This window comes from Acomys russatus, chromosome 15 (genome assembly GCF_903995435.1).
Source record: "Acomys russatus chromosome 15, mAcoRus1.1, whole genome shotgun sequence".
Lineage (NCBI taxonomy): Eukaryota > Metazoa > Chordata > Mammalia > Rodentia > Muridae > Acomys > Acomys russatus.
Genome location: NC_067151.1, coordinates 16355357 through 16375495, shown reverse-complemented (window position 1 = coordinate 16375495; position 20139 = coordinate 16355357).

The window sequence follows — 20139 nt, the reverse complement described above, 5'->3', positions numbered from 1 at the left end:
TTAGCTGAAAGCGTCTTCTTTGTTCATGTGAATAAATTCATAGCATTATTAATCTACGTTATGGCTCTGTTTCATTTACAGTTACGTCTGAGGATTTAGTTTTAATATATGAATGATGTACTTTATAACTTAAAAGATTATTTATTATGTATTTGGTTTTGAATGTTTGTGTTCACGGCTTCTTATTTAAGACCTGATCATATTAAATTCTACCCAGTGAGTACAATTGTCTGTTGTGATTCTCTGAAAATTTGGAGTGCAACCATCCTGGCAGAAAAGATGGCTGCCCAGGTTTTATATGGCTATGGTAAAGTTGATGCTTTCTTCTTATCCACTGCCACTAACATAGAACTGTCCCCTGTTCTAGCTCAAAACCCCACTTCCTCTGCAGACCCGGCCCCACATTCCCACCCCACCCCCATATGCCCAGCAGGTTACAAAGGGGTAGGAAATTGCCTGTTTCACACATGTGTTCCATAACACCTGGCTTTGGGTTGGTCCCATCTGGCCTTCTGTCTCTTATTCTCCGTGTTTCTCGTCTTAATCTGTGGGTTACTATGCTGTGCTCATCAGGGCTTAGCTATGTTTCTTGCCAATTTCTGCTCCTTTTTCAGGTGATTTCTGTCAGGGAGGCTTCTCGCTGGGAAGCTCCTGGAACCTCGAATGCCTTGGTCTGAGCACCTGTACGTCTTACCCCACTGCCACTCCCATGGACACGGCCTAGACTCTTCTTATCTGGAATCTTTCTCGCTCTGAAACTCACACATGGAAACCCAGCACCTGCTAGTCACATAGCTCCAGAGCCATCACGTTCGTTCCTTTTGTCTCTGCACCCAAAGCCAGGCCTCTGTAATCCCTGATCCCTCAACATACCTGCCCCGCCCCCGCCCCGCCCCGCCCCTGCCCCGTAAAGCTCTGTAGTCCTGGCCTCAGACTGAGTTCCTAGAGGCTGGAGCGGGCCCTCAAAGTCCCCACCTATCTGACATTCTACTTTCAGATTCAGACACTGGCTCGGCCTGCTTACCTTGGGAAACATTTTAAGCGCCCTCCATAAGCTACAGGAGTCACTTCCTCCCTATAGCTTTAACCAGCATCAGCCACCAAGACCTCTCACTTGGATGGTTGTAAAGCCTTCCTAGTGTCCTTGCCCCTCACCAAATCTATCTGTAATAGAGCAAGTTGAGTAACCCCTTGAAAACCCCACCTCAGGGGCCCACGAGATGCCTCGGTGGATAAAAGGACTCACGGCCAAGACTGGTGACCTGAATTTAGCCCCTGGAACCCACACACAGGGTAGAAGGAAACAAGTGACTCCTGCGCGTTGTCCCCTGACCTCCATGTGTACATTGTGGTGCATATGTGTGTATTTAAAAAGTCACAATATGTGACTCCCTCAACTCAAAGATCCTGATGGCTCCCGTGTCAGCTAGGGCTACTTGGCCTCACTGTATCTCCAATTTCACCTTCCAGTGGACTCCAGGCACACTGGTATTCTTTCCCCAACATTCCAGGGGGACTCCTTCTAAGGCATTTGAACTTTAGAAAAGTATATTTTTCTTTCTGGAGGCAGAGTCTTACTCTGTAACCCAGGTCGGCCTGGTACTCAGTGTGTAGCCTATGCTGGCTTCAAACTCATGGCAATCCTCCTGACTCAACGTTCCCAATGTTGGGATTATGGAAATATTTTTTCTAAAGAAAAGTTTTGAGTTTGTAGTGTGCAGGGTTCTTTGTTTGTTTATTTGTTTTTGTTTTGTTTGGTTTTGTTTGTTTGTTTTGTTTGTTTGAGACAGAGTCTCTCTGTGTAGCCTTGGCTGTCTTGGACTCTCTTTGTAGGCCAGGCTGGCCTAGAACTCACAGTGATCCATCTGCCTCTGCCTCCCTGAATGCTGGGATTAAAGGCGTGCATCACCTTGTCCGGCTTGTGTGCAGGGTTCTTTTACTGACTGATAGGGAAATTTAATGTTTTCTAATCATTCAATTAAAACTCCTTGATACATCAGCAAAAATGACTGTATTTTGAGTATTAAAACTTTCATAAATCAGAGATAGGGAGAAAGAGGTGAGCGTGCATGTGTGTATGAGTGCAAGTGTGTGTATGAGTGTGTGCATGTATTGTGTGTATATGTGTATGAGTGTGCGCACACACATGTGTGTGTGAAAGTGTGTATATGAGTGTATGCATGTGCGTTTCCTCTGAAGAACTAGGAGCAGTGACTTCCTGAGGGAAGAGCGTGACCAGCCAATGCACGGACAGAGCAGGGGGAGGCAAAGGGTCTGGGTGTCTATTTCCGATGGCCAGTCACACCCGCTGACTTCAAGTGTGGTGTGAGCACTCCAGGCCAAAGAGCAGGCCTCAGAATTTCTTAAGTCTAAGTTGTCCACAAAGCACACAGAGATGAGGCAACAGGGGTCACAGAACAGATGGAACAGACCCACAGGACCTGGCTTCAGCCCTCAGTGCTAATGTCACAGAGACTTTTTTCTCTTACGTTTATTTTTCAAACACGAAGGTAAGGAAGAGATTAATTTTATAGTCATCATGGTATGTCTTTCAGTGATATCAGGCTATGTCTGAGCCTATGAAACTACGTATAATTTTACATCTATTATATTTTATCTAGATAATTGCCTTTTTTTTTTTTTTTTTTTTTTTTGAGACAGGGTTTCTCTGTGTAGCCTTGGCTATCCTGAATTCACTTTGTAGACCAGGCTGGTCTCGAACTCACAGCGATCCACCTGCCTCTGCCTCCTGAGTGCTGGCATTAAAGGCATGCGCCACCACGCCCGGTGATAATTGCCTTCTTAGTCACAATTTAACTCTCTTTAAGTGTACTTAGCTTAAAGGAACCTGATTTCTAGAGATATATTTGCATCCTAAAGAAAGAATGCCCATTATATGTGTAATAATATAAACGTATACGTAAAGAGGTATTTAATAAAAAAATGAAAAGAAAAAACCCTAACTAAATAAATATTTTCAAAAAAGAAAGAAAGAAAGCCCAGTAATAGAATGTGATGCTACTGACGTGCACTCCAAGTCCTTCACACCCAGCGGTCGTCCGCCCTCCTCCTTTCCAACACACTTGCCAGCCACAGACAAGTCCTAGGCTACAGATTCGCCTCCGCACATGCTCTTGGAAGTCTGGTTTCCAGGCTTCCAGTCATCCCTCTCTTTCCTGTCTGACTCACTTGAGGCCAGTCATTGCTTGCTGGAGGCCTGGAGGAGACACGGATGGAGTGAACGCAGGCACGCCTGCTGACCGATAAACCCATCCTGTGAAAAGAGAGAAGACATTGGACCGACAGTGAAGAGAAGGACAGAAGGCAGTGAGGGTGGACTGAGCATCACCAAGACAAGGAGCGAAGGTGTCCATTATGTGTCCCCCGGGTGCTCTAGCACACTGTCCCTCTAACGATAAGGACTCTGAACAGCTTTCTAGCTTGAAGTAGAAGTTCCCCAACATGGCCTTATTCTAAAGCAATTTATGATGGGTAAGAGCTGGTTAGGTGACTGGAGCTGTGATCACAGTGTTAGAGTCACAGTGTCTCAGGGATGGGTGGCAACTTTTGCCTCTGCTAGTGACATCACTGCCGATTTCCTCACAGCGGTGCTACATCGTGGCCCTCCACACTGAGACTATGCTGCCACCTCTTGGGAGAACGCAAACACTTCAAGTGCCCAGGTTCCAAAGGGATAAGCCTTGTCACCCCACACACCTGCAAAACAATTGATTTATATTCTTTGAGATACTTTCAGCTCTAAAGGCAGCTTCAGAGCCACGAAGAGGGTGTGGGAGAAGAGCTGGGGTGACGGCTCCGTGGTAAAGCTCTTCTTTGTAAGCATAAAGACCCACGTTTCATTCCCAGAACTCACATTTGTTTTAAAAAAAACAAATAAGGCTTAAGTTTGTAACCCCAGTACCAGGGAAGCAAACACAGGTGGATCGAGGAGTTCACTGGCCGGCTGATGTAGGTAGCTGAAGCCAAATTGTTGTGATCAAGCCTCAAAATTCAAGGTTCATGACAAGCTGAGGAATGACACTTGGGTGTGTCCTCTGACCCCCACGTGGATGCACGTATGCTCATGTTTCTACATATATATATACATATACATACATACACACACACACACACACACACACACACACACACACACATATATATATATATACGTGCTTTGGCACACACACATATACACTTCTGCACACACAGACACATTTCTGCACACACATGCATATACACTCTCTCACACACACATAACCCTAAATAAGTCAGTGTGAAGAGTTGACATGGGTGTGGGGGCTTCTGCTATTGTGCCACGTGTGAGCTTTGCGAAAACAAGGCTCATCAGTCCTCACACAGGCAGAACACCTGGCTACTACTGGCTTTCAGCCCTTTTTGGGAGTCCTTAAAGCCACGGGTCAGTGTCCCTCCTCTTTCATTTATGTGAAGCCAGAAAGGTGCTGCAGGCTTCCTCGCCTGAGATGGTCGTAAGGTTTCAAGTCTCCCCTAAAACCACAGAACCCTGACATAGGTGAAATGGAGCGAGGCACGGAAAGAGCCTCGGTCGTGTCCACACATCGGGCAGCTTGCCTCAGATGGGTTTCTGTGTCTGGCAGCGATGACTTGTAATGAATTTGCCTTACCTCATTCTCAAAGCATTTCTTTCAGGGCAGAGCCCCATGAGAAGCCCCTTTCCTGGTGCTGGCCTCATATGACTGAGTTTTCACACAGTTTCCTACGAAGCAGGAAGCTACGATGTTCCCAGGCTACCAGGGAAGAAAGGCTCAAGGATGCCATAACTGAACTAGAGACAGCAGGCAAGTCCTCTTCTACGGAAGCCTCGCATCACACCCAGCCACTTGCAGGGCCCCCTTTATTTTCTGCATGTCTGAACCCCTTCAATATCATTTAATATCTTGCATGTTCTGCATTTGTTTTAGGGCATTGAACCAAAGGCCCCAGGTGTGCCAGGCAACTGCCTCGCAATACAGCCATATTTCTAGCTTGATTCCTTTTAAAGAGTGGGGAACAGGAAATAAAATCCCAAGCCACATTGGGCTGGCCTTGACTGTCCTCTGGTGTTGGCATTGCACATTTTCTTTACGAGCCTCCAGCCCAGCTGGACAACACAAACCCTTACTTTTGTTCTAATCATCTGAAGAAAGAAGTTCTCTCCCCGATAGGATGCCAACATCTGGCCTGTGGTGCCAATGTACACTGGCACCACAGAAGAGAACTCTTCTGTTCTTTCCTGAAAGCATAAGGAGAGCCACTTCATGTGACAAGTTTGTTCTAAAGACAAAAAACAAAACACCAACAACATGCCATTATTTGCCACATTAACTCATAACTTTGGAATAATTGCAAAAGTACTGTGTTTTGCTATTATTTTGTTTTATTAAGATGGGAATCTCACTATTTATCCCAGGCTGCCCTTTAACCCAGCATCTGTCTACTGCAGCCTCCTGAGTTCTGGGATCACAGGTGAATGCCACCAACTTCTACTGGTTTTCTTGACCTCACCAAAAATGATCAAAACAAGGCTAAGGGGGTAGGTCAACTTCAGGGGTGCTTGCCTTGTGTGCATGAAGCCCTGGGGTTCAGTCTCCAGCATTGCATACTACTGGGCAGAGCATCATACACCTGTGTTCCCATCACTCTGGAGATGGAGGCAGGAAGATCCTTAGTCAGCCTTGGCTACATAAGGAGTTTGAAGCTAGCCTGGGCTATCTAAGACCATGTCTGAAAAAAAAAAACAAAGCAAAAAATAGAGAGACAAAATCTGCAAGCCTAGATACCAGCTAAGTAACTTGTCCCTTGTGTCCTCAGGACTCTCCTCAATCAGTCAGGGGACACCAGTGACCTGCACACAGCTGCGCAGGAGCAGTGTCACCCTGCCCCATTTTTCAAGCTTGTTAGTTTCACTATGCTCATTTATTCAATTAACATTTCCTCCATGCAATGCCCTAGATGCCACAGTGACAAATATTTGTGATGCCTGCTAAAGTAGATCACGTCCCTAAGAGCTGACAGTGGAGCAGGAGGGACAGGTATTAAAACTCCTTGTGATGTGACTCTCCTTTTAGGCACATGTTCACCACATGTGGCAGAGCTCTAACTCCATTCAGCCAGCCACCCACAGGCAGCAGCAATAAAGCCTGAGCTGACAAGGAAAAGCCAATTTGTATTTGAGTGAAAGCAGCCCAAAGCGCGAGGCTGAGTAGACAGCTCAGTAGGCAGGTGCTTCACCTGCAAACTCAAGGACCTGAGTTCAATTCCTGAACCCACATTTTTAGAAGGCAGGGACTGTTGCTCATGCTTATAATCTCGGCAGATCTCTGGGCCTTGCTGGCCATCCAGCCTAGATAAATCAGCAGGCCCCAAGCCAGAGAGAGACTGTGCCTGAAAAACTGCAAGGTAGATGACACCTGGAGAGCGACAGCCTGGTTGTCCTCTGGGCTCTATGTCTGCTCACATGTGTACCTGTACACATGAATACACACACACACACACACACACACACACACACACACACACACACACACGCACACGACAGTGGCAAGGGGGTCAAAGAAGGCAAAAGTAGGAGGATTTACTTTTGAAAGGCGACTGTACTGAGAATTATGTATTCATGTCTTTACCATGGAGGATCTGTGCAAAGCATGAAGTGTGGGGTGATGTGACTGGAAGCAGAGAGCTTGAGTCTACAGTTAGGACACAGTTTAGGTGGGGCAGAGTAGCCGGGGACTGAGAAAGTGTGGGAAGAAGCTTCTAAGGCTGCACACACCCTGCCAAACATCTCAAGACGGTTCCTAAGCTCAAGGAACCTGTGAGCAATAGAATCCGGAAGGGCAGACAGATTTCAGTGGGTGTCTGCTTCTGTGGAGAGAGCTGGCATCTAATTCCCTCAAATTGAAAGGACTTGGTGAACACTCCAGCTTTTCTTCTCTTAGTTTTAAACATGTATTTTAGATTTGTATATTCACTTTATATCCCAATCATAGCCCCCTTCCTCCTTTCCTCCTGGTCCCACCACCCTCCTACCCTCTTCCCCCAGACAGCGGAAGTGGGTGAGGAGAGGGAACTGTGGGGAGGGAGATGAGGGGGGTGGGTGGTGAACAGAGAGCTTGTATTCCGGGATTTTCACCAAAACCCTAAAGAGGCTAGACCTTGGTAGAAAGACTTACAACCCACTCAAGACCCAGAGACAAACAAAAGCAAACCTGTCTAGTAAGATAGAAAATCAAGTCTCTACACATTCAAGCAATGAGTCAAAACTTAAATATTCAGTTAAAAAAAAAAAACCCCACCATTCCCTAGGGGAAGATGATAGCATGCAAAACTTCTATGAAGTGCTGCGGATCACACTGGACTACACCCTCCTCCACTAGGAGGAAAGAAATGGGGGAGGGGGTAGAGGGGAAAAAATAATACCCAGAGAAACAGACGCCAGCGTAAACAACAGTGCTGGTAGATCATAGTTTCAAAGCAACAAATAGAACTGTTTCAAGGACACAGGAGAAATAGTCGCAATGAACTAACACAGTCTCAGCAGAGAGTGTATAATGCCTTGGACCACATACACCCAAAGCTAGAACATCAGAGGGGAAAAATCTCATTGGATGGACTTAGCAGCACAGGCATGGTGGTCACAGCCTTTGCAAATCCACAGGCGTGGTGGCCACAGCCTTTGCAAATTGGTTGAAGCCTCATTCACAGACCTAAGCATCTCACAGGCCTTCAAGTGGAACAAACACAGAGAAAACCATCCCTAAACATCCTAGTCAAACTGCTAAAACCAAAGTAAAAGTTCACTGGAGCCTTTAGATGGGGAATGTTATGTACAGGGGAGAGAGGATGGGAAGGAGGGGGTGGCTGGCTTCTCCTTAGAAAGCAGTGAAGAACACGTGATAAAAGTAGGTCAGTAACATACGTTTAAGTCTCAGCCCCAAACTCTACATTTAAAATGTCCTATCAGAATGAAACGAAAACATTCCCTTTTGAAAGGGGGTCAACAGAATTCCCTCCAGAGCAATGAAAGGAAGTTCTTCGAGCTAAAGAAAATAATAGCAGATGGAGATGCATGGAAGAAGTAAGGGGTGAGAACGGCTGGAAACAGACACACGAGTAAATGTGGGGTAACAGCGATGGTCTTCCTCTTGCTCTCCTTCAAGGACAAGTACCTAACAAATGCCCCAAAGTATAGTGAACTACTGTGGGGATTGTTTTTAAAAATTAACAATGCACAAAACGGAACGGTGGTAGCCTAGTTTGGTCCTGTTACTGTGATGAAAGACGCAGACTAAAACAAAAGCAGGCTAGGGGAGGAATAGGTTTATTTCAGCTGACAGGACCATCGTCACCGAGAGGAGGCAAGGGAGGAACTTACAACCCCAGCACTCGGGAAGCCGAGGCAGGGGGATCGCTTTGAGTTCGAAGCCAGCCTGGTCTACAAAATGAGTCCAGGACAGCCAAGGCCACACAGAGAAACCCTGTCTCGAAAAAACAAACAAATAAACAAAACAAAACAAAAAACAACTCCCCCCACAAAAACCTATGAAAGGATGCTGCTTGCCACCTTGCTCCCAGACCCAGGCTTAGCTAACTTTCTTAGATCGCCCAGGACCACCTGCTGAGGGAATGGCACCTCCCACAGTGGACTGGTGCCTCCTACACAAAGTAACAGCCAAGACAAGGCCTGCTGACTTGGCCACAAGGCAACCTGAAGCAAGCAATCCTTCAGTTGAGATCCCTTTGTTCCATAACTCTGTGTCAAGCGGGCAGTTAAAGCTAACTAGGACAAGTGGTAAATCAAATAACATTGTTCATGGGAGCTAAATTCACATGGTATGTTAATTCATATTATAATTCTAGCAGCAATTAAAACACATTTTAAACAAGAACAGTCAAAAATTAGTAAAATTAAAATGGATATTAAAAATGTTAATCCAGACATAACATATCAAAATTGATAGTGAAAGCAGGATATGAAGGAAAAGCTTAAATACTAAACACTTGTATTTGAAAGAAAAGCCCTAAAAAACATTGACCCAAGAATCCATCTTAATATCCTTCTGAAAGAAAAGCCATGTTGATTGCTTTTATCCGGGTAAAATGGTGACATCTTGACATGGACAGTTCAGAGACTGGTTGGCTTAGCTCCGCAAACTACTTTATTATGTGAAACTTTGTATGGACTTGCTTTCTCTTGCCTTAATGCGCCTAATCTGAGTTTCAATGTGGCACCTCTTATAACTCTCAGAGCCTGGTTTTTTTTTTAAACTGATTTGTTCCAGCCCCATACATCCCTAACATGGGATAAACCTAGGGCCCTACACATGTGTAACAATTATTTATGCTGGAGACAGTCTTTTAATTATCTCTAGAAAGCTCCTCTTTAACTTACTCTGTTCCCTGTGTCTGTGGCAGGGTCTGTGGTATGGGAGCAGCTATATTGTGACCACAATACCTTGTAACTTGTTTCCTTCTGTACAGGCACAACTCTGAGAGAAGACCTTGGAGGAGAACGAAGCTGGTGTGCAAGGACTCACACCATGGCAAGACTGGGGCTGGGTGTGCAAGGACTCACACCATGGCAAGACTGGGGCTGGGTGTGCAAGGACTCACACCATGGCAAGACTAGGGGTTTATGCTGAACCATGGTCATCGATCGATCCTGTCAGCTGGAGTTCAACGTTTTTAACCTGGAGACTTGGTCATGTCTAAATTAGGGGTCTGGTTTGTCCAGTAAAAAAAATGTAGAAACTGCCTCTTAAGTTAGAAAAAAATAAATAAAGCAGAAGTGAATAGAGAGAAGGAAACAGTGATAGACCAGACATGTATGAACTAGAAAAGAGAAGAATATGAAAAATTATTTGAAAGCTCCAGATTTGTTCTTGGATGAGATGAGTAAACTTAAGACATCACAAACAAGGGGAAAGTAGAACTGACCAATGGGTCAGAAGAGACAGCACTACAGGGCCAACAGTCCCTGAGGACAAACGGATATTACTTGTAAGACTTAACATCAGTAAACTAACAAAACAGATAAGGTGCACAGGTTCCTTAAGGCATACATTCATATGAGAGGAATGAGATTTTGTGTCTGGCAGAGTATCAGCTCAGAATTTCACTGAGTCTCCTTCTGATCTCTCTCGGCTCAAATAGCTTCCCTGGTGAATTCTAGATAATTTATGAAAGAAGTAAAGTCAAGATTATATAGACTTTTTCAGAAGACAAAGAGCAAGGGAAAAATTCCAAATAATTATTTATGGTACTGTGATACTGATAAGAAAGTTTGGCCGACACCTTTTTCAAGAAAAGAAAATCAGACGCTAACACCCTCCAAAAATGTAGTTGTAAAAATTATTTTAAAATTGACAAACTTTACCTAGTAAGACACATAATGCTTACTATAGTCCAATAAACTATGGTTTGTGCAATTAATATAGTATTTAATATTCAAAATCAGCTGATTAAATCTACTGTATTAACAGTTTAAACAGGAAAACTATTTTAATAGATGCAAAGCAAACACTTAAAAAACTGAACACCTCATATTTCACAATGTGAATTTCTGCATTCTGATTACAGGCAAACATGAGAGCCTACTGTGGAAGCTAAGCCACTGTCCTAGTAACAGGAGAGAGAGCCTACTGTGGGAGCTAAGCCACTGTCCTAGTAACAGGAGAGCCTACTGTGGGAGCTAAGCCACTGTCCTAGTAACAGGAGAGAGAGCCTACTGTGGGAGCTAAGCCACTGTCCTAGTAACAGGAGAGCCTACTGTGGGAGCTAAGCCACTGTCCTAGTAACAGGAGAGAGAGCCTGCTGTGGGAGCTAAGCCACTGTCATAATTCCCTCCAGCGGGATCGGGAGCAATGTGACATTGTGTACGCGGCCACTCTCACTTGATTGGACTTGAGAGTCCAATCAAATACAAAAAGCGAGGAAACAAGCACAAAGAATAAATCTTGGAAAGGAGGTGATACTGCATCTATCACGTGACCAGTCGGCCATGTAAGAAGCCTTAAGGACCTAAACATCTTACTAGCACTAATAAATACACTTATCATGGTCACAATATACAACGTGAGCATAAAAGTTAACTCTATTTATGCCAACTGGAAAATTAGGAAAAAGAACATTTTAAATCCTCTAAGTGCTTAATGACACGTTTAATAAATGTCATGCAAGCCCTCTAAACTGAAAACTAAACAGTTTTGCTGGTAGGCTTAAGGACGTGAAAAGAAATGGAAAATAAAACTGTGTTCGTAGATTAAAAGACTGAATACTGCTGAGCCTGTTCTACCCAGAGATTTCTTTAAACATTTAGTGAAAAGGCAATCATTCACAATGGTCATAGGCATTTTTAACATCTTCATTTGTTCTGTGTACATGCCACAGTGCACATGTGGATTGAAGAGGAGAGCTTGAAGGCGATAGTTTTCCCTGCCCACCACCTGTGTTTCCAAGGCTGTCAGGCTTGGCAGCGAGTATTTCCCCACCAAGCCATACCATTGCCTTCTCTCCCAGGCATTTTTGGGTATGAACAGCCAAATGGAGTTTATAGAGAAACTCAAAGTTTATAGAGAAATACAAAATAGCAGTGCTATCCAAAATGCTTTAGAAGAACAAAGCTGGAGGTCATGTGTAACCTAAACACAGTATTTAATGTGATGCTACATAGTCAAGGTTACGCAGCCTTGGCTCCTGCCTGTAATTTGAGAGTTTGAAGGCTGAGGCAGGTGGACAGTTGTAGGTTCCAGCTCATGCTGACCTACACTGTAAGTTTCAGGCCAGCCTGGACTATGGAGTAAGATCTTGTGTCAAGCCATGAAAGCACACACAGCAGGAGAATGGCCCTACCAGCTCCACCCATGATGGCCAAAGCACATAAGGAATTTAAATGCTTGTCATTCGGTCACATGTTTAAACAAATTGCTCTGTGTATATATTACAAAATTCCCAGCTATTTAAAAAGAGAAGGAACTACTGAAGCACAGCATGGGCGTGGCCCCTTTCCTAAGGTTTTTGTCTCGAAGCATAAAGCACCAATAGATGTATTAGCAGGAGAAAACGCATAAGATCCTACAAATGTGTACATAAAATCTGAAAATTCAAATGTTAGACAGATGGCTGAGACATAGCCTCTTGATGAGGCCCTGTTGCCCATTTTAGAGAAGCAGTACATGATGTTTGGGGGAATGAAGGTACCCCAAAGCAGACACTGATAGAGGACAGTCTCTGGCATCCAGCTGCACTTGATGTCAGCTAATGTTAGTCCCTCCTAGCTAGTGAGACTCCACAACAACTGCTTTCTTTGTGCAAAGGGGAAAATCCTACATCACACACAGAAACTTCAGAAAAACAGTCACTTTGTACTTTAGGAGAGAAAAAGAATTAGAGGATGGGGGGCAGGAGCAAGGATGGGAAGGGCCCTACAGACGTGTTATGACTGTTATGACTGTTCCAAATATGATCCATGTTTTGGAGAGTCATCTTCTGAGTCTCTAAAAGGTGAATTGCAATGTTGCCGTGTTAAGCCAGAGAGACACACAAAGGCATGTTCCATTTATACCAAGTTTAAGAACAAGGGAAAAGCCTTTCCAAAAGCATGGCATAATAGATAACTTATGTCTTTAACTCCAGCACTCAGGAAACCAGAGGCAGCAGCATTTCCATATGTTTGAGATCACTCTGGGCTGCATGTAATTGGGCTTTTTAGCTACTTTATTGAGTTTCTATATCTATCACCTTTCTCTACCCCAATCCCTTCCAACTGCGCCCTGCCCCCACCTAGGTAGGTGAGAAAGAAGGTAGGAGGAGAAACAGACCTCTTTAGGCTACTTCCTGCTGATTAGGGGCCTCAGGTTCCTTGAGGCAAGTCCAATCTTCATCAGGATATCAGCAACCAGTGATCCAGTAAACGGCAATTCAGCAATCTAGTAATAGCAAAAGTAGCAGCAAAACCCAGCATCAGGAGTAGCCAACAGCAGCAGAGGCCGCAGCAGGGGCAGCCCCAGCTGCCACAGACCCTCTCGGGTCCCTCACATTTATACCCTCTCAAGAGCCCCCAGAAATCCAAACATAAACTATCTGCAGCTGTGGACAATCTGAAGCAGCCCCATGTTCCACACCTGGGATTAAAACAAAAATACGTTCACATAACATAACTGAGTCTTTTAAGAAAAAAAAAAATCTAACTACGTTTCCTCCTTTTAGTCCAATTAGTGGCTTTTTCTCTAACACCAGTAAACTATATACAATAAAAAGAACTATTTATAACGTCCAGTTCAATTGTATTTGGCAACCGTGAAGAAGGTACTCCACTGTCTAGCCTATCTTGGTGAGTCCAAAATTTTGTACCTAAATCACTTCTGTATCATAACTTGCATTTAGCACATTTAAAACATCTCCTTATATCCTAAAACACTTTCCTAGATCCTTCACAGCTTAAGCTATTGTATCTATATAAACTTAGACCTCTTTTTCTGAGTTTTCTTTTTGTATCTGATAACAAGGAAATCTGTAAGACTATAACTATCTAGTCTTCAACCCCATCAGAGACCTGAAAAGGATGAATTTTACCTGACTAAACAGGAATTGTAGAGCAAGCAGATTCCAAAACTATAGAAATGACAGAGATAGTTTGTGGGGACCAGGAACTTGGGGGAAGGGGGTGAGTAGCGATGGAGTCCACACAGAATCCCAGGAATCAGACTCTGGAGACCAGACTCAAGGTATGGATCTACCTTTATTGTCCAGCGTAAGGGACTATAAAATACTAAAGGGCCAATCAGACTATCCTATACTACCCTTAACCGCCAATAGCAACCAATCAGGTTGGTGTAGCTTTGAGGAAATGTGGGGTATGGGGGATGTCGAGGTCACCTCAGGAGACTTCTGTGAAGAAGGGGGAAACCGTCACCACCCTAGCCTTGGATCCATTTTGAGACTTCACTGGTGTGCCAGAAGTCCCTAGGAGATCAACACTGTGTGCAGTGGGTCAGGACCGTTTGAGGAGTTTTAGGAGCCACTGACACTTCAGTTGCCATTTTCAGCGGGCCTCCAAAAGGCTGATCTCAACCCTTCCCACAACTGCTGGCTACTGGAACAGTTACCCAAGGTTCCTCTGCATTGGTGGGGCGGCCAACCTTCAGCTGACAGGCCCAGAATATCTGACAGACTTTTTTTGTGAAGCAAAAATTATGAAGGACTGGCCTACTTTGTCTTGGCAAAGTTCGGCAGTCAACTTCTTTTGTGTCCTGTTTGTCCATAGCTCTTGGACCGACTGTTATCAACAGCCGAGGTAAGGACAGTTTCCCCGCCATTGGCTACCTTTACCATGTATGAAGCAAACGCCATATGTAGGTTCTTCGGTGTCCATCATTTTCTTTGAAGTAGAATGGGGGTGCTGCCAGGAACAGACATGTTTCCTATCATGAAAGTCTTTTTATAAAAACATCTTACATGCCATATCCCGTAGATCTCTAAAATGTTTGAAGACCACCTATATATCTCAGTATATCTAAGTGGACAAACGTTGCATGTTTCTAGCTATTTATTTTCTGCTTAACTTTGAAAACATATACAGGAGGCTAAAGTTTATTTCTGTAATTCAGTAAGCTAATATCTAACAAGACTACAAGCTTGATTGTTTATAGGTGACTAACTCTTAATTATCCTAAACAGTTTTTAATAGTAGCTTTGAAGGACTAGAACTTTATATTATATTTTTAAATGGGTTGCATATGTACAATGCCTTAAACAAGAGTTGAAATGTAGATAGTATGTTGTAGCAAAATATAGTCTCAAGTTTCTATCAATATACAATAATTCATACCAATTTTTGAGACATTGTTGCTCTTAGTCTAATATGAGATATAATAACCTATCTTTCTTTTTATTTTTTTAAAAAGATATAATAATCTATTCTTTTTTGTCTTTCTATCCCTATATCCCCTCCTTTCCTTCTTTATTTCATCCCTTTTCACGCCCTAACACTAAATAGGAGAAAAAGAAGCGTAGTGGGAAGAAAGAGACAGAGATCTTAACCTCCTTTGCTTTGTTTCTTCCCTAATCAAAGCCATAAACAACTTGAAACCTACTTCCACAAATGATGACAAACATCCATAACTCACCAAAAAACCAAAAACCACTCACCCCACCTCTTGGGAATGAAAGCACGATGTTCTTAAAATTGCTTTATGCTGTCTGGGGGTAAAGGCATTTTTAGGGACCCTAAAAAAAATGGGATATTGGCCAAGTCATGGGAAAGCTAGCTGTTTCATTTGTTGTCCAGTGTCCGTGTGGTAGGAAAGTGCAGGGCTTACCCAAAGTCCTGGCTGAAGCAGTCTGTGAGGCTGAATCATTTGCACTAGACACTTTGAAGTTGTCCTGGATGCAATTTTTGAGGAAACAGAAGCTGAAGATATCTTTGAGGCTAGATCACATTGGACAGTTGCTTTATCTTCATTGATGTATAGATTTTTTTGCTCTGTAAACACACAGACTTTTAAAGATAATACTGTAGGGATATTTCTCCATCAACACATGGTTGGAATGACCTGTGCGCACAAATTAGTTAATGATGATTCTCTACTCTGTGTTTGACCAGGTGAAAAGCATCTGTTAATATTATAAGTTCTTTCAGACTGTATAACCAAACTAATATAAATCTCCATCCATGCCATATGAAAGAATGGCATGCAATAATAAGTCATGAAGACCAGGTAGCCAGCAAGATTGATTGACTAATTAGAGACAATCACATCTCAGACAGTCTCCTGAGCTGTTCCCATGTAAAGAAGTTAGCATTTGTGTCACATGTTTTGTTGTTCTACTGGGTCTCTCCTTCCAGGATTTTCAGGAAGTCTTCCCTGGCCAAATCTGATCTTTGTGAGTTTTGATGGTATTCATATCTTTTCACTCCCTGTAGTAACAAAAGCAAAACTGTGTCCTCAATGCAAAACTAATGCAGTATTCCAATCTGATGGCAACACATCCTTATAGTATATAGGTTGATTTAATTCCACAGTTTTTCTATAACATAGTGTCTCTCAGCTGCTGTTGTTCCTTTTTCATTAATATTAGGAAAACTTAAAGTCACTAAAGCACTATTTAGTCTGTCCCTGGGGGTCTTATTCTTCCTTTTTTGTTTTATAAGCATTTCTTTTAAAGTGTGATTAGATGTGTCCTCAGCTGCTTGTGTCATAGGATTGTGTAGTATACCCACAATGTATTGTATATTAAAATATATAAAGATTGAGTCGTCTTACTGGAGACATACGGAGAGTCATTATTAGTCTTAATTTGTGCAGGTAACCCTGTAATTGCCATCATTTCCAATAAACGTGTAATTACTGAATCAGCTTCTTCAGAACTCATCAATGGTAAGGTGTACAAACTTTAGCTTTCCTAATTCTGCTAAGTGAAACTCATCAATCTGTTGGGGGATGGTCTGATGTATTTTTATGCTAATTAATAAAAAGCCATCCCACCTGAGCAGGGCAGATGAGATAGGTGCTTCAGTAATTGATGTCCCCTTTACAATATACGGAAGAATCCGGTTAACTCTTTTTAAGTACTGTATATGTTTGCTTTTAGGATGTTTGTATTAATTTCTCTCAAGTAGTTACTATAAGCGCTTTGCCAATCTTCCTTGATTACCTATAATGACATAATTGCAGCATTAGGTAAAAGGCGCTACAATTTCAGCCACATCTGTTCCTGACAATTTATATAGTCTTATTCTACCTTTTATGATTAAATCGGAAATCTTTCCTATGTAAGCCTTTAATTTTTTACTTTGTTTATGTGCTAAGAAAATCCATCCCATAATACCATCTTCCCTTTGCATAATGAGCTCAGTGGGAGAGTGAGCTGAAGGCAAAATAACCAAAGTATAATCAAGTTTAGGCTCAATTCAATCCACACGTGCATCCTGCAGTCGCGGGTCTACCAGAGTTAACTCTCTCTGTTTCAGTTGTTCATCATCTTGGACTGTTTAAATATAAATCTCCTTGTGATGTTTGAAACAAATTACCTAACTCATAAATAGCTAATCCAATTGTGAGCCGTAGCTACTTAGTATCCCCCAATAATTTTTGGAAAATCATTAAGAGTTTGCTTAATCTGATCTCTATGGATTTGTACCTTTTGTGGTAGTTTTGTTGTTGTTGTTGTTGTCTGATTTTATAAACCAAATAGTTAATAGAATCTATGTTCTGTAGTTTCTCGGGGGTGGTCTGTAATCCCCGGACGGCAGGATTCTTTGTGGTGCTCTAAAATATCTGTATCAGGGTTAGCCAACAAGATAGCCTCCATGTAATGATAAGTAGTTTGATGAAATTGTCTATGGATTATTTCTTATATTTTCAGTTGTGAGCCTAGCCTTTAACAGCTGAGCCATCTCTCCATCCCTCTATGGATTATTTCTAGTGGTTGTTGCACAAATTATTGACGTAAAGTTGGACGATTTAACATTCCCTGTGGAAGCACTTTCCAATAGTATTTCTTTACTGGATCATTATTTCAAGTAGGTATTGAGAAAACAAACCTTTCCCTTATGCAAAGGGATTGTAAAAACAAACAAACAAACAAACAAAAAAAAACAGTCTTTTAAATCAATTACTATTATAGGCCATGACTTAAATAACAAAGACAGTAAAGGAATTCTAGGCTGTAAAGGACCCATTGGTTTAATTACTCTATTCACTGCTCTTAAATCTGTCAACATTCTCCATTTTCCTGATTTCTTTCTTTCTGTCTTTCTTTTAAAAATAACAAACACAGGAGGATTCATTCTATGGGTAGACTCTTCTATATGTTGAAACTCCAGCTGCTCTTGTACCAGCTGGTCAAGTGCCTGTAGTTTTTCTTAGTTAAGGACCACTGCTCTACAACACTTTTAAGGGTAGCACCTCTGGTATTTCAGCAGTGCCCCCCCCCTATAAATTTGGAAATTCAATTTCTGTGATGTCCTGTGTTTGGGCAATGGGTACAGCCTGAGATTGTTAGTAATAACATGTAGCAATGCCTTTCCCAGAAGCACCTACCATTTCACCTCTAATTTCATGAGCTTTCTCTGGGATTGCAGTAACACTAATTTTAGTACCTCACTGTTGTGAAAGATCCCTTCCCCATAAATTATGAGTATGTCAGCCACATAAGGTCTCAACTTTTTTGTTTTCCCTTTTGGTCCCACACATTTAACACATTGTACACTTAATTTTATTTGAGATAATTTACCAATTCCCATAAGCTATGTATAAACCTTCTGAAGAAGCCATTCTAGATTTCAGGATTTGGGGAAAATGATAGTCACATCAGCTCTTGTATTCACCACCAAACTTTCTATTTTAACACATTCACTTGCAATTTTAATTTTGGTTTCTGGCCTTTAAACACTGTTTGCTAGAACACACATTTTCCAGTACTCCCGAATCCCCCTGTTCTTTCTACTGGATTGGCTTTGCCCTTGGTGTAAGGAAACAGTAACAGCTGAGCAATTCTATGCCCTGAGTTAATTTACATATCTTTTTGAACACATGCCATAATTTTAATTTCTTCCTTGAAATCCCATTTATAATACCTGGGTGCACAGTGAATCCTTGGGAAGTTAGTCCACCTCTTTCCAAGATCATCCCTACTGTCCCTGAAGGCAAAGGACCATAAACACCAGAGGCTATCTTGTAATATTCAACTTTTGGGGAAAGTTAGGAGGTTTATCTGTGGCCACATCTAAAGCTGAACTGCCTTCAGTAGCATGCATGAGATCAGTAATATTTATTTGTATTATTTTTGCCTGTTTTTTTAATCTCCTGACTGACCAGAGAGAAATGGTTTGTAGTTTGTTTTTGGTTTTGGTTTTTGCTGTTTTGCTGTGGGGCCTTGAGCTGGCAGGCTCCCTCATTTCATTTCCCCATGACAGCAAGTTAGATACCTCGGATATCTCTCTTAGACCTACACTCATTTGTCCATTGATATCCCTTGCCACAACATCTGCAGCACCCGCCCCCCCCCATGCTTTCTAGGAGGCGATCTGGTATTTTGCAGGGCCTGCACCATGATGCACCCTCATGATTGCTTCTAACCTCTGACCATCCCCTCAATTGTGCACTGCTGCATCTCTCTAAAACATGGCACTGGTGAGAACCACCGCTCTCTGGGCATGTTCCCACTCTGATTCAACAAACTCTCTATGGGATCTTATTGAAGATGTACTGCTGTTCAGATGAATTAATCTCTGATTATGGAATTCTTGATTGATTCAAACAATTTTAAAAGTTAAATTGTTTTAGACCTAAAACAATTTTAGAAAGTTTATGGCTGCAATGGATACCTTTGTGGACCTCCAGACACCTCCAGACACCTCCAGACACCTCACTAGGGGACAGCCTTGAGACAAATATGTGGCCTCAGACCTAGGGGAGGGGAATAGGGTGAAGGCAGGAGGGAGAGAGGAATGGGAGGATACAAGTGATGGGATAACAACTGAGTTGTAATCTGAATAAATTAATAAAATTAAATTTTAAAAAATTTGGCCTCAGATGCACAATAATATCAGCAAGTTGGTTTAAACTTCCCATAAGTTGAAAATATAATGGGGCTACCTAGAAATGTCTAAATTAAGTACAAACTGTTTTGTTATCATTCTTTATACCTTGTCACATTTGGCATTATATGCTGTCATTTTAAATTAATTTTGTTTCTTAGAATCAAAGACAGATAAAATTATTGTCCTGAACTCACTGTAAACTAAGAGATGGCCAGAAAATGTGTAACCAGGGCAGTTCTAATTGTGAAAAGACATATATTCTTGTAACTTTTAGACCCTGTTAACCTTTTGGCCTTGCCATTCCTAACTCACTATTAACTTATGTACTGGATACACAGATAAGAAATGTTAGTTTTAAAACATGTAACCTGTTGTATTTTAGAATTCATCTGGTTTTGTGATTAATTGCCCTTTTGGACTATGAGGTAATTCCTTTTATCAGAGGTATAAATACAGTGGCCAACAATAAACAGTGCTGAAGACATATAACTTCATCCACCTTTTCTCTTGAGTGCGTGTGCGTGTATGTGTGTGTGCGTGTATGTGTGTGTGCGTGTGCGTGTGTGAATGGTTTGTTT